At 37.4% G+C, this 16,465-nt stretch overlaps 1 protein-coding gene across 1 annotated transcript in view; it reads left to right on the top strand.

Moving 5' to 3' along the window:
- Positions 1 to 16,465, top strand: part of LOC100534815 (DELTA-actitoxin-Aeq1c-like) — a 52,983-nt gene that overhangs the window by 15,097 nt on the left and 21,421 nt on the right. The window contains exon 2 of the mRNA XM_087241990.1: positions 3,336 to 3,467. The gene's annotated coding sequence lies outside the window, so the exon portion shown is untranslated. The remainder of the gene's footprint in view (positions 1 to 3,335; positions 3,468 to 16,465) is intronic.

Below are 16,465 nucleotides of genomic sequence, written 5' to 3'. Positions count from 1 at the left end.
AGTTTATTTATTCTATTGAACCCAAAAGAAGATATGTTGAAGAAAGCTAGAAAACTGTACTAATTGATTTACATAGTAGAAAAAACAGATACTTTTGAAGTCAATAGTTACAGGTTTTCAGACTTCAATATATCTTCTTTTACGTTCAATAGAAATAAATTTAGGATGACTGATTAATTAATTTATGTATTTATTTTGGTGAACTACTCCTTTAATTTGTCGCTGCTTTTTTCAGCTTAAAAACAACTCTGACCATTCTCTTCTGACCTATGGCATGAACAAGGCATTTCTGACCGCTCACTAAAATATTTTGTGACAAAAAAAGATGATTTTGCTGACATTTAAACATTATAAGGCTGAACGGCATGAAATGCCATCAGTCTACAGAGATTTCATTTCTCTGTTATAATCGGGAGAACACAATAATTAACCTCGAACAAACCAAAACAACGCAAACACTACCAGATTACTGTTGTGTTTGCGATAAGGAAAAACACATGCAGGTATTTCTTCTTTCTTTCTTTCTTTCTTTCTTTCTTTCTTTCTTTCTTTCTTTCTTTCTTTCTTTCTTTCTTTTTACTGAACTAGTCTGCAATAGCTAAAACAGGAAACTCATTAGAAACAGATGACCATCTCTGGTTTTAAAACTTTAAGATGAGTCCCATCTCACACTCAACACACTACAATTACTATGGTATAAATACAGCACTACAACATAGAAAAGAGAGTGATCGAGTCACCAGTTTTATAATGATTAGATCAGCTGTAGTTCAAAATTATGCTGTATTTTTCTTCCTCTAAAGGTTTATTATGTAATCTCTGTCGCCATCTTGTGGATGGACAGCATCAACCATCTTTGGTCTGCTCGAGGACAGGCTAATGGCCGCCAATGCGCTGTCTCTCAGAAATGATAAATATTTAAAAATAGGCACTATCCTTATAAATAAACTTTATAGTTGCAATCTAAACAACTACATTCTCTACTAAAACAGCCTCAATAGTACATTATGTTGTCCAACAGCTGCAGTATTTGTCAAACTGTAGAGTGTCCTCTGCTTGGTGCTTTATGGGGGTGGAATAATACACAAGGATGAAGGGTGAAGAGCCTGGATGAGTGCTGTTATTTGCAGAATATCACACGGCTATCAGCCAATCCAAGAACCAGACAGATCTTTTGTTTAAAGTAAAATAATATTACACCCAGTATAATTCCTGTAGGTACCTTACGAGACCTTTGCATTGGGGTAATTAAAACAAAGCAATGGCATTTGAAAAATGAGACCAAAGGGCTACCGAGTTCCAGCAGTACACACACAGGGTTATGAGTACCTTTAGATTCATGGCCAGATATCATGCAGATATTCAGTGCAACAGCACCCTTGCTCGTGATATTTCTTAATTGAGGAAAACATATTACACTCGTTTCAAATCGGTTTCGTTACACAGCGAAACAAATGAGGCCATGCCAGGTCTTGAGTGGGCCGAGTTAACCGTCAAGTGTTAATGAGCACACACCTGATGACATCGCGATGACACCCCCGGTGGGCTTTAATTGGGGACATACAGATTAACAATCACAGAGGAAGCCAAAGGTGTGTAAACTGCATACGCGAGGATTGAGAGGCTCTGTCATCCGTCCAACACCCACAAGAAACCAATTCTCATTTTCACTTATGCAGAGTTAATTAGTCTCCACAGTGAGAGTAATGGGATAAATGCGCATCGAGGAAAACGAGAGCGAGAGAGAGTGAGAGACAGAGAGAGGGATTGTGTTTCCCTGACAGCTCGGCGGAGAGGACTGAAAAAGATCATTTGGTATGAGTGAGTGCCATCCCCAATTACTCCTTATTGCTTTTAGAGGACAGAGAGTAGGAGGCCGTAAATGAAATTCACGTGGCATGATGGCCGTTTTTATAAGTCCGCCGATGTGAAGGTCACCGTGTGCAAGTCTGAATTAAATTTTGATTGATTTATTTACTGATAGGGTGTGGACTTTCATTTTCCTCGCCGGGGTCATTGGAGATGAGCACGATTTGTCTCTGTGTTCAACAATAACCGCACCGCTTAATACAGATCAGGATTTCATATTTCAGTCTTGTGTCAAGATGCGAAAAGTTCTTTGTTCAATTCCCTCGTGTTGTTCACAGTCGTTTACTGGCAGGTTTACAACTTGGTAGGGCTATGTTTACACAGCAGCAGTCTTATACTGCTGGCTAACACTACTTCATTCTTCTTTCTCTTGGCCAGAGGAGAACTGGCTGTTATTATTTATTTATTTAGTCCTGTTTTATATTAAGTGTGTACTTTGACTGAAATGAATCATTTATTACAATGTACTTATACATGTTTTTACATTGTACTTTTGCCTGATTAAATACCTGCATGTAATTACAAATGTACTTCATTACTGTAACTACATTTATAATTTCACTCAAAAAATAACTTATTTAAGCTACTTATTTAAAATGAGCTGAAACTACACATTTCTTAAGATTTTATTAAGGACAACTCCATTGGTTTATGTTCAATCCAACTAAATTTGTAAAAATGATTGAGTCAATTTAATCAATTTATGTTGGGATAACATGATGGAATTGTTTGAAACCCATCATTTTTTACAGTATACATTGTTCAACCCAGTCTCATTCTGATTACGTACCCCTATATACATTTCTGTAAAGCCACGGAGCTACATTTTTTTGCAGTTTTTGTTTTCACGAATCTGCCAGAGGCAGTATGTGTCAACACAATCTCACGGCAATTCGTAACTTTTTGATTTAGTGGCTAATTCGTATGAATTCGTACAATCTAATTCGTACAATTTAGTACGATTTGCTCATCCCAATGACGATTGGGTTTAGGGGTGAGGTTAGGTGCCATGCCTCCTTTTTAAAATCGTACATTTTCATATGACTGAACTTGTACGAATACATACGAATTAGCCACTAAACTGGCAAAACGTGAAATCCTTACTTTTGTTCATGAGATCAGGCTGTATGTGTATGTTTTTTCAGATCTCAAATTTCTCTCACGAGTGCCATTCAAGCCTGCTGTTCTCATGTAAATTCACCAGAGGTCACTGTCGACTGACTGACTGACTGACTGACCAATTTTCCCCACCCTCCCCCTTCCCTAAACCCAACCAGTAGTATATTGTAAAGCACCAATTACCCCTACCACCCACTTCCCTAAACCCAACCGCACTGTTTTGAAAAGCAATCCAGAAAAATAAAAGCCCTCACCTGGTTTTTACAATGTTTACAGATTTTACCACATTCTCACCCTGTGATTTACTATTTTATTTTATTTTTTGACTTCTGATTTTGTCTTACCAGCTTTCTGGAATGGCTCTTTCCTGGACTCAAACCCAGTTGTCGCAGTCAACTCCACTCTGAACTCAAGTCTGCCGACATACATGTCAAACTACCAGACAAACTGATAACAGTGGAAAAGCCATCCACATGGAGGTAAGTGAAAAGGAACAGCATCATACCACCCTGTAGTGTTCATTTTAAAGACGAAATGCAGCCATACGTAGCTCTGGCTACATAATTAACAATCTCCAGAAACGTACATAGGGCTACGTTTTTAGGATGAGCCAATGTTGACATTGTTGAACCATTCCTTACACCTTAACCTTTAAAGTATCTATATCGCCAAATCTGTCCCTAAGTCTACCCAAATCCCTCCTCAAGAGCACCAGAATTGTTCCTCAATACATTATGAACACATTAAGTACATTGTATGTATACTTTGATTTAAGTACATAGTTGCTAAGGACACTTAATATAAATAGGGACCATTTATGTATTTATTTCAGTCATTTCTGTCATTTGGTGAAGTTTGGGTTCATTGCTTCTTATTACTGATTTAGGTTACATCTTTCAACATTGACATTTGTATTGCACCAAATTAGCTGCCCTAAATTAACACTGAGCTGACTTGATCTGAAAAACTGCACTGCTGTCTCCTTAAACTTGTTTTTCCATTGATGAAACGTCACCCTGTAACTAATAATTGATTATACTATTTTACCTGTTTATCTGTGTAAAGCAGCTTTGACAATCTGCAGTGTATAAAGGGCTGTATAAATGATGAAGATGGTAGCAGAACAGTTTTCATACCTATTTTAAAGCACAAAATATGGTTGGATTAAATTCAATTCAAATAGGATCCACACCACTTTCTCGAACTCAAATTGTCTGTAGTAAACTAGAATAGTCTAAAACAAATCTACATTTTGTACATTTGTGGGTGAACACACATGCATTTGATATTGTATTTCGACATTTTTTCCAGATATTGTAAAAAAAAAAAAAAAAACAGTGCAATATTTTATTTTGAGCCATATATATTGTGATATGAATATTTTCACAAGATGACTTTATTTGAAAAGAATTCATATTTTTACATTGATTTGGGTTAATTTAGGGGGAGTGCATCTGCATAAAATGTACAAAATAGTTTTTTGAAAATTTTACACATTTGAAGTCAGAATTAGTAGCCTTCCTGTTTGTTTTTTCCCCAATTTCTGTTTGGCGGAGAGAAGATTTTTTTCAACAAATTTCTATTCATAATAGTTTTAATAATGCATTTCTAACAACTGGTTCATTTTACATTTGCCATGATGACAGTACATAATATTTTATTATATATTTTTCAAGACACTAGTATTCAGCTTAGGGCAATTTAAAGGCTTAACTAGGTTTATTAGGTTAACTAGGCAGGTTAGGGTATTTAGACAAGTTATTGTATAATTACGGTTTGTTCTGTAGACTATCGGAAAAAAAAAAAAAAATATATATATATATATATATATATATATATATATATATATATATATATATATTTATATATATATATATATATATATATATATATATATATATAACTTAAAAGGGCTAAAAATTTTGACCTTAAAATGGTTTTCTCTGTTTAACATCATCTAAAAAATATTTTACAAAGAAAAAAAATTAAACGGGGGCTAATAATACTGACTTAAACTGTATATATATATATATATATATATATATATATATATATATATATATATACACCATTAATCTACCCATTAGTCTTTGTTGAATTAGCAAACAAATACATTCTTGTGTCCAAATGGTTTAAATTCACTTGAAACTGCTTAACATCCTGCGACGTGAATGCTGCAGATTTGCACATTGCAATATAGATGATGAAATGATATATTGTTCAGCCCTAACATGTCCTGTGTGAATCTAAATGCAATAGACTTGTTATCTTGTTCCGACTTTATCTATGGACATTTTTTTGACAAATGTTTGGGTAAAACATTACAAGTAACACAAGTTACATAATCTGATAAGATTTTAAAGTAACAAGTAGTAATAGGGAGCATCATAATATTGTAATGCATTACTTTTTAAAGTAACTGTTGTTGAATCTAAATAATGCAGTTACAGAACATGTCAGCTAGCAGTAGTTAGAGAAGGATAGCCCAGACCTTTTCTTATGAAGGGCCAAAAACCAAACTTAACTGAGGCTAGTGGGCAGAAGGTATAAATACATCTGACATTTAATTTATTTATCTAATTTATTTAATAATGTTTTAAAAAGACTAGAAAACACAGCTTTATATTAACTAATACCGTAATATTATGAACTTATTACAGTAAAAAAAAACAATCAAATTAATAACAGAATTACACTATAGTTTTTGCCTTGATTTGCTTGCTGATGTCTTCTGAGACGATATTTAAATTTTAAAAATCTAATTCATTTACAACATTTAATTGAAACTTTACATTTCAGTTTGCTTTTTTTGTTGCTCAGCAATAAAAGAAGCAAAAAAAGGTAACGTCAAATTGAAAAATGACAATATCTGTGTTAAAGGCATTCGTCCCAACGCTCTCCATCATACTCAGTCTCCTCTCATGGAATGGTGGGCCAAATCAAAGGTTACAATGTGCCCTACTTTGGGCATCTCTGAATTACAGAATCTTTAAACTATCTGTTTAAAAGTTTGTAGCTTGTAAAGAAACTTTATAAACTTGGCATTGCCCAATGTCTTTTAGGCTGTCTATGAAACCTTGTAGACTGATTATGTGAAGAGACATTTTTGCTGCAAAATCAGAAAAAAAAAATTTATGGTCCCTGACAGACTTCTGACTACAACTACTTTGCAACTACATTCTAGTTTATACTACTGTATTTTTAAAAGAGCAATTATTCAGAAAATCCCTTTACAAACAAACTAAACTGGATTCGAGAAGCTAAAGCATCTCTGCCATAACCCTTCTTTTGCCTGCAGGCTTATTACTGCACGAAACGCACCATGGGAGTATGTACACTTTTAGTTTTATTGACCCATAAAGGCAAACCGAGGGTCAGTTCCACTTAAATTGGTACATATAAGTGGTTAGCTTAAAGAGAACTTAAAGACTGGGGAGAAGTAAGTGTACATTTCAGTTTCTCACAGTGAGTCATTGCTCCGCTGTTTTCTCTCTGTGGGGCCTGACAATGATCCATACAACACTCTCAAACAGCCATTACACAAATCCAGCATCTGCTCCCTGGGGTTCTCCCAGGAGGGTGCTGAGGTGGATTCAAGTTCACAGTGTATTTTGTAACCGTTATCCAGCAGGTTCTGCATCCTGACAGTCCTCTGAAACAGCAGAAGTTACTGTACTTACAAATGGATATTAATTGGGAGGATTGCAGTTCTTTTGGTTGGAGCATTTGTGTGTAAGCTCTGAAGACAAAAACTATTGTTACAAATGGCCTGGAGCTTTCGTACTGTATGCTATTAATCCAAGAAACAGTAAGAGAGTAGATATAAATTCTAATAAAATATTTAAAAATACTGATTTCTTAACTTTTCCAAGGTTTACAATGTGTACATTAGTATTGTGCTGTCTACAAATTAATATAAACATGTCAGAAAACAAGTTTTAAGTTCAGTAAGCGTTTTTGTTTTGTTTGTTCAAAGAATTTTATACTTAGCATGGACTATTTACTTACCCTGATGTGGTTCCAAACCTTCATGAGTTTCTTTTATCTGTTGAAGAGTAAAGCAGATATTTTTAACAAAACAGAAAAGCTGTTACCATTGACTTGGAAACCAAATACTATGGACATCAATGGTTACAGGTTTTCTGCTTTTCTCCAGATATCTTCTTTTGTATTCATTAGAAGAAACTCAAGCATGTTTGTAAAAATTGAAGAGAGAGTAAATGTTCACATAATTGTCATGTTTGGCTAAACTATTCATATGATTTAAACTTTTTCATTGTTTCTTTAGCATCAAATTAGCATTTAGCCTTGGCAAGCATAAGGCTTGTTTCACATTTAGGCCCCGTTTACACAAATAGTTTAGAACAAAAACGATCCACGTCCACTCTGGCGTTTCACCTAGCATTTCTGAACAGCTCTCCATCCACACTGCACAGCTGAAAACGCACATCACATGACCACACACATACTCTGGCATGCACTGCAGCATATGCGGACATCTGAGCTCCAGGCATACAGGGGTGCTTTGAGCACAGCTCCCCAGATGAGAGCAGTGCACGTCAGACAGTCAATCAAGAATATACTGCTGTATTTCATCTCACTATTGTTGTTAAAAGTGATATTTAATTCATCTAACGACTCTTTGGTCTTTTGAATCTATTACTTGTTCTCGGGTAACACGTTTTGGCTGAGCGCAAAAATAAGTTAATATATTATTATATGATATACAGTAATGATTGCTGATTGCTTGCCTTTATTTCCTATATTGTATAAACTTATTATATATTATTCTTTTATAATGGCCATTATTGATTATTCAAACTGATATTCAGAAAAAGAAATGGGGGTGTTTCATATTTTTCAATGAGAATGAAAGGAGGCAGTTATGTTGTAGGCTAGGTTTTGTTATAAATATGCATACAGTAAAGATATGACAGTCATATAAATATGTAGCCACATGATGCCTCAACAAGTTTGGTGTCTGTTAAGTTGTTAATATCAAAATGAAAACAGGCAGTTCCTTATGTAATGTTTTCCTTTTATTGTTAGATAGTGAAATAACATAGCCAGGATAATGTAATTGAAGTTATAAAGTACACTGTTCCCTTTGAAGATTTACCTGACGTGTTTTTGGGAGTTTGTTTTCCTTATTAATCTTGTGAAGTCTGAACTTAAAAAAAGGATGCAAGACTGAACTTTGTCCATATAAAATTGAGGAAAAAGCCCCAATCAGTCAATTATGTCTGTAGCCATGCCTTTGTTTGTCAAATGCTTCTCACAAATCAGAGGGCCGCAAATGGCCCGCGGGCCGCGAGTTTGAGACCCCTGCTTTAGTGTTTTCAAAAAGCTCAGTTTTCAGGGCTCGAAAACTCTGACGTCGTGTGGACGGAAGGCATAACCGTAGCAAAACTTATGCGGTTTAAAACTAAAACAGGAGGCAGTTATGTTGTAGGCTAGGTTTTGTTATAAATATGCATACAGTAAAGATATGACAGTCATATAAATATGTAGCCACATGATGCCTCAACAAGTTTGGTGTCTGTTAAGTTGTTAATATCAAAATGAAAACAGGCAGTTCCTTATGTAATGTTTTCCTTTTATTGTTAGATAGTGAAATAACATAGCCAGGATAATGTAATTGAAGTTATAAAGTACACTGTTCCCTTTGAAGATTTACCTGACGTGTTTTTGGGAGTTTGTTTTCCTTATTAATCTTGTGAAGTCTGAACTTAAAAAAAGGATGCAAGACTGAACTTTGTCCATATAAAATTGAGGAAAAAGCCCCAATCAGTCAATTATGTCTGTAGCCATGCCTTTGTTTTCAGATGTCTCTGTTTTCCCCCCCATTCACACTGACACATAGCAGAAGCGTTTTAAAATGAAAATGGACTCTTTAGTGCAGGGGTCTCAAACTCAATTTACCTGGGGGCCGCAGGAGGCAAAGTCTGGGTGAGGCTGGGCCGCATAAGGGATTTCACAAAAAAAAGTCCTCAAATGTCATTATTAACAGTTTTAATTATTTCTTCTGAACATGAAGTGTCCTGAACATTAATAGAATATTGAGTGAAGATTATGAACAGTTCTTCTGAACATGGCATCTTTTGCCTACTTCTTGCTGCCAGAGACTTGACAGCGCTTCTCACAAATCTGAACCACATTTGGCTTTAGAGCGGAAGCAGTTGAGATGCTCAGTATGGCTTGAAGATGATCATCATTAAGTCTAGACTTATTGAAGTCCTAGGGAAAAAAGTGGGGGAACTCACTCAAAACTTCCATTCCCTCACCTAAAAAAGGCGTATATATGTATAAATAAAACACCCCCACCCCACTCCAGTCACATCAGTCTGTACCAGTCTGTATCTACCTATAATATATATATAAGATGCAGGGCAGGCACGTGCACACATAGGGCTCAACCTGTGCAGAGCACATGCCCTTTTTAGTCTTGCATAGAAGTGCCCTTCCAAAATGATCAAAAGTGCCCCCGCGACGCGACACACCCTCGGTCCCGCCCTTCAGTAGGCGCGCGATAACACCGCTCTTGAGTACGCGCGCGACAACACAATCTATCAGAACGTGCGCGACAACACGGCGGGCGGGGAATGCCAGTGACCGCTGTGTACGGATAGAGTCAGCGGAGCGGGGAACGCTCTCTCTCCCCGCTCCGCTGATTCTGTCAGTGTACATCGGTCGGCGCGGGCCACAAAATATTGCACTGAGGGCCGCAAATGGCCCGCGGGCCGCGAGTTTGAGACCCCTGCTTTAGTGTTTTCAAAAAGCTCAGTTTTCAGGGCTCGAAAACTCTGACGTCGTGTGGACGGAAGGCATAACCGTAGCAAAACTTATGCGGTTTAAAACTAAAACCTTTTAGTGTATACAGGGCCTTAATCTCTAATATTTAAGTCTAAACACCTTAAAGAATCTGCAAGGATGTATGGCTCTCAAAAATATAATTCATTGTGGACATCAATAATACAGTTATTTAAGAGACATCTGCTGCACTACTGTATACTTAATTGTTTTCACCCTGCTGGTGATACTATAGATGTAAATTCAAAGTGGTACTAAAGCCACATATGAATGTGAGCATTTTAAATACTTTTTAAGATATACTGTAGTAAACATTCAAATTAGCAGCATCCATGGCAGCAACAAGATTTAAACCACTAAAAACAGCACACCAAATGCTGTAGCAGGGTGTTAATGACTTTTAACATGGTAAGTGTCACTAGAATCTTCCCCCGTGGAGGTGTAGACTTCTTTACCTTTATTTACACTGTGATTTGTTCTGTTATTTCTCTTTTGTGCTTAAGCAGATGTTTGCCTCTGTGTGAGAGTGAGGGATGGATGGAGTTCTCCTGGGAAGAGTGTGTCAGCTCATTGTGCTGTAGAGTGTAAAGATATTTTTCTGCACATTGTCAGAGAGGAGTTTTAGGACTTGCTGAACTGATGTCACAAATCTGAAGGAAAGAGACTTGATAGGAATTTTCAAGGAGACTGGGTAAAAGTGACACTCTTTTTTCATTTTATATTTGAGCCTTTTGCCACTTTCACTGAAATGAGAGTGGAGACAAAAGACAAGAAATGAGATCACTCTCAAAAGCTGGGTTATTTTAATCCAACTCTGGGTCAAATAACTTTTGATTACACAATTAACTCAGTTACTGGTTTAAGCAACTTAGCATTTTTGTAACATTTTACATGAGGAGTGTTTGTAGTAAGACTGTCATGACACCTTTATAATGCTGACATGACACGTCATGAATATGAAGAAAAGTTTATGCATGCTTAAGACAACTGTCATTAAGGGCCCTGTCATACACCCAGAGCAATAAGGCACAAGATGTGTATGCCGTGATTTGTAACTTACAAACCAGCACAACTGTAATTTTCACGTTTTGCACCATGTTGTTAAAATCAACCCAAGCTCATTCTGGAAACGTAGCCCCGCGGACGTTTCTGGAGATTGCGATTTACGTGGCCGGAGGTACGTAAAGGCCGCGTTTAGTTTTTTTCGAGCAGCGCTGCGGGGCGGTGTGGCGCCGCTCCGCCCCTCCTCCTCACGCTCGCCGGCCGACGGCTCGCCTCCGAATGGAGGGCTTTCCCGATGCAATCAGTTTGTCCGCTTAGCTCACAGCGTTGCGTCGGCGGAGGCCCCGGAGGAGGAGGAGGAGCCGGAGCCTGCCGCGGTGGACGACGACCGGGGTCGAGTCCGGGGAACAGCAGGTTCCGGAAATCAGGTAAGACGAAAAACGGAATCCGAAAAATAAGGGCAAGAACGCGGCGGGATCCGAAAACACGGTCGTAATCGAAGACGAGGGCTTTTGCTTTTTTTTTTTTTTCTGGACGGCTTTTGCGAACCGTCGCTCGGGTTTAGGGAAGGAGGAGGAGGAGGAGGAGGAAGAGGAGGGCGGCCGAGTCGGGGGCTTTTCGCACGAGAACGGCGCGGGCGCGAACAGATCCGCGAAAACAAAAAACGCTCGGATACGTACCTCCTGGGACGTAAATCGCGGTCCGCAGAAACGTCCGCGGGGCTACGTTTCCACAATGAGCCTGGGTTGGTTAAAATAGCAAATCAATTTGGATCACTTTGTGGACTCATGGGCATGCTGGGCTAAGAAGAAGGTGTTTTACGGTACATTGTTGGCATGTTGCAAATTTTGAGGAACTAAAATAAACATAAATAGATAAAAGCTGGTCTAAACTCCAGCACAGAGCGTGCTAGTTATGTGCCTATGTGGGTCCAAAACACTTACACATTGCTTAATACTGTTACACAACCAGCGATCGCTTCCCAGAGGATCGCTGGTTTTCACACGAACTCTCTAAACTACATTTCCGCTTTTCCCAGGACTACATTTTCATACATGCACTGCTCCCAACACGCACGTCTGTTCAGTCATCTATCCTGATTGCAAACACCAGCTGGACCTTGTTCACAGACTGATTTCACTCCATTCATAAGCCACTCTCTCACGCCACCAGTTTGCCGAGTCTTGTTTTCCTTGTGTAACATTACAACGCGTTTCCCTGTCTTGTTTCTCCGTGTCTCGATCCCAGCCTTGTACCTTTGTTATCCGTTTTAGCCGCCTGCCTTTTGACCATTTGCCTGTTTAACGTTTACGATTCTGGACTGCCTTTATATACCCATTTGCACCTGATGACCACTGCTTGCCTGACTTTGAATAAAACTGCATATTGGATCTTACCTCCTGTTGTCTCCTGTCACTCCACCCTAGTCGTGGTAACAAATACACACAGGACATACAGCAATGCACTAATATCTTTACAAATGTTTTTCCTTCAGTTTATTCATGACAATTTCCATTTGTATAATGTTATTATTAGTAGTATTATTTATTCTATGCATATTTGTATTAGTTTTAATAGAAAACAAGTTTACATTTGGTCACTTGTCGGGTTTTGGGAAATGTCTCCATCACCAAAAGCAGCCTAAAGGTTCTAACACACCAGGAGGCTTTTCGTTTGTGTTTATCATTAGCGTTTTACGAGACGTTTTTCCGCATTCAAACCCAAGCAATTTTCACTGCGGTCAAGCAGAAGAATGTGCAAAATCACTCCTTGACGTTAGATGGCGCTACACAACTTTAAGTTCTGACACCTGGTTGTAGCACAGAAGAAGAGGAAGAGAGAAAGTTCACATGCTTGTTGTTAAAGTTACTGGTGACTCAAACAAGCATAGACGGTTCAAGAAGCAGCTCCAGCTCTAGTGATGAAGAAATGATTATTGTTCACAGAGCAATAAGCAGCTCCACGTTCATTTCGCTTCTGGGCATCTTCTTCAATGTGCGCTCGCATTGACAATTTTGCGCTTGAGCGCCTCCAAGTGCTGTTTACTGTAACTTCAGCAGCTCCGTGCACATGAACAAAAGTGCCAACCTGATTGGTGGAGAAGGTTTTAACGAGCCACGTCAAATATAAATAACGAGTATGAGGCGGGGGTTTTTCAAAATGCGCCTGGTGTTTTGCGCGTTGGTGTGCATGATCACATTGACGCCCTTTATATAGTCACGAGGAGTTAAACGTTGATGGAAACCGCGAGCAAAAAACGTCTCGGTGTGCACGGGCCTCGGTGTGTTTGGATATTTGTCTTTTGACCACACTTCATTATTATTGTTCATTTATTTATTTGCTGGAAATTAGAACTGAATTAAGAAATAGTTTTGAAACAAATCTTTGCACTTATCAAATAAAATTGCAAAATATGTAGGCTAATGGATGTCTTCAGTGGAGTGACTTTTTATCGTTACCTTACAGTAAGGGAGTGAAGAGTAAAAGTAAAGTACAAAGAGGCCAAACGGAGGAGGCTTGTTCTGTAGATGGTCTTTATCTTTGAGCAGATGGTCTGTTCACCTGTTTTCTTGCTAGTGAAGTATTCAGTTTTTCCACTTACAAAGTCTGCCATGTAAATAGCAAATGGCCATGACATGACACAAATGACTCTTAAAGGGAATGGGAGATGAGACCCTGATTGGTTTACAGCACATTATGCTCAAAACACATTTAGGAGAATAAGCAAGTGTATTCAGACCCTTAATGTTTTTGCACCATGCACTTTATTTGCGCTTAGATTGTTAAAATAGACCCCTTAGAGTCATTCGTAAAATTATTCATTCACTCATTTTCTTTTCGACTTAATCCCTTTATAAATCTGAAGTCGCCACAGCGGAATGAACCGCCAACTTATCCAGCATGTGTTTTACGCAGCGGATGCCCTTTCAGCTGCAACCCATCACTGGGAAACAACCATACACACTTGGACTTGTGGGGGACCTAGAGCGCCCAGAGGAAACCGACGTGAACGTGAAGAGAACATGCAAACTCTACACAGAAATGCCAACTGACCCAGATGAGGCTCGAACCAGCGACCTTTTTGCTGTATGGCAACAGCACTACCTACTGTGCCACTGCAAACATGAGACTGTTTAAGTTGTCTTTTATTATGACATGGATATTTATTCATTACGAACTGACACTGTCTTTTCTGATCACTTTTGACATTACAATGTATAATTAAAGTGTCAATGACAAGTGACAGCATATTAAATATCTAATGACATTATAAAGACAGAATTAAAATTATACCCCTGTAGTAGAGGTAAAAAAAAATTGTTAATGATGTTGTTATTAACTTCACTACACAATTATAAATGCATCATGACATTTTTATAAGATGTTTATGACATGTTATAATGTATTTTGTTATGTCAAGTAATCATAACAAGGACATGTCAAACAATGTCATCTTTGAATTTGAAATAAGTTGTCATAAGCATGCATAAAATCTTCATATTCATGACATGTCATATGTATAAAAATAGAATTAAAAAGTATAAAAATGTTACTGCATTTTTTTTAGTCTTGGATGCAATCAGGAATCAATCATTTGTCTTCCATGTGAGCACCATCATTCAACTTTGCTGCAACACCACAGATTACCTATTCAATTTAAATTTACTGCATAGTAAATGAATCCCAAATATTTCCGGTCAGGTAACACAAACACTCTAGCATATAATATCAAATCAGAGTAGTGTGATCATCTCATCACAACTACTTTTCACATTGAGAAAATTGGCATCATTTTGAATGCAATCTTGTGGACTTTGTGGAGCCGCACAATGCCATATTTCTTATTTTTATTAATACCCTGTAATATTGCTGTAGTGAAGATAAATCATGTTGATGTAGGACCCTCATCTCCGTCTTTGACCTTTGCAAATCTGTGAAAAGACCCTGTAAGAGCAGCATATGAAAACACATGCACATAAAAGACGCATTTAGAGAGAATTAAAATTATAATTGCAAGTGAACTTCTGTCAGACTAGTTATATTATCATCGCCATGCTTAAAATAGGCAGCTAAATGTGTTTTAGGCAGAGGAAGGCCATTCTTTATGCTTGCATTTAATTGAATGAAGCATCTAAATGTCACTCTCAGATGCTTTGACTGCAAACAGAATTAATACATTGCCTTTTTGTTTTTCTTTTTAGTTTTAACTGCTTGTATTGAATGATTTTATGATTTTAGACACCCAAATCATTTCTAAATTGGTCAGGAATGTAGACATCTAATTGTAAGGATAATCTAGTCTGTATTATATGGCTATTAAAAATGGAAAACCATGATTCAAGTTATTTTTTAAGATACACAAAATTTAGTTTGATGATTCAAGTCAGTTTAACGCAGATTGAAAAAACTTGTAAAGTTAATTTAATGAAGCTCAAAATTAACGCAGTAGCTACTGCTTATAGTCAATAATAACACAATGCAACATTTAAGTTTTAATAAACAGAAGTTGATCCCCAAATTTTGGCGATATTTGAAAGGTTGGAGAGATCAAAGATATTGGAGAGATTTAAGACATTGCAAAAGTTGAAGAGAACAGAGATATTGGAGAGATTGAAGATATTGGAAAGGTTGGAGATATTAGAGATATTATAGAGGTTGGAGAGATTGGAGATATAAGAGATATTGGAGAGGTTTGAAATATTTGAGAGGTTGAAAATATTGGAGAGATTGGAGATATTGGAAAAGTTTGAGAAATTGGAGAGATTAGAGATATTGAAATATTGGAAAGGTTGGAGATACTGGAGATATTGGAGGTTGGAGATATTGGAGAGGTTAGAGATATTGGAGAGATATGAGATATTGGAAAGGTTGGAGAGATTGGAGATATTGAAGAGATTGAAAATACTGAAAAGATTGGAGATATTTGGAGAGGTTGCAGATATTGGAGAAATTGGAGATATTGGAAAGGTTGGAGAGATTGGAGAGATCGAAGATATTGGAAAGGTTGGAGAGATCGAAGATATTGGAAAGGTTGGAGAGATTGGAGATTTTGGAGAAGTTGGAGATATTGAAGAGGCTTGAGATTTTGGAAAGGTTGGAGAAATCTGAGAGATTGAAATATTGGAGAGGTTGGAGATATTGAAGAGATTTATGATTTTGTAGATATTTGAAAGGTTGAAGAGATCAAAGATATTGGAGAGATTTGAGATATTGCACAAGTTGTAGAGATCAGAGATATTGAAGAGATTGAAGATATTGGAGAGGTTGGAGATATTAGAGATATTGGAGAGGTTTGAGATGTTTGAGAGGTTGGGGATATTGGAGAGATTGGAGATATTGTAGCGATTGTGTTTTAGCAGGTTTTATTCAGATCTTTTCATTTTGCTAAACAAGCCTGTAATTACATTGTAAATATTGTATAGTTCATTTTTCTTTATTGTTATTTTGTCACTTTCACCTTTTTGCTGGATTTTTTTTTTTCAGGTTTGTGTCGAATAAATACCCTTCACCTTCATCAGCGGCTTCTGTGTCGCTTTTGCCTCCCATCCACCAGTTCGATCCTAACTGAGTAATTGTCACTTGTGTCATCTGAACTAAAAACATTAAGGCAAAAAGAGGCTGTTTAACCATTTATACAATGAATGTTTATAGACAACCTGATATC

This window comes from Danio rerio, chromosome 3 (assembly GCF_052040795.2).
Source record: "Danio rerio strain M-AB ecotype USA chromosome 3, GRCz13ab, whole genome shotgun sequence".
In the NCBI taxonomy this organism is placed as follows: Eukaryota; Metazoa; Chordata; class Actinopteri; order Cypriniformes; family Danionidae; genus Danio; species Danio rerio.
Note: the sequence above shows the minus strand (reverse complement) of the source record. Positions and strands in the feature narration are given on the sequence as shown.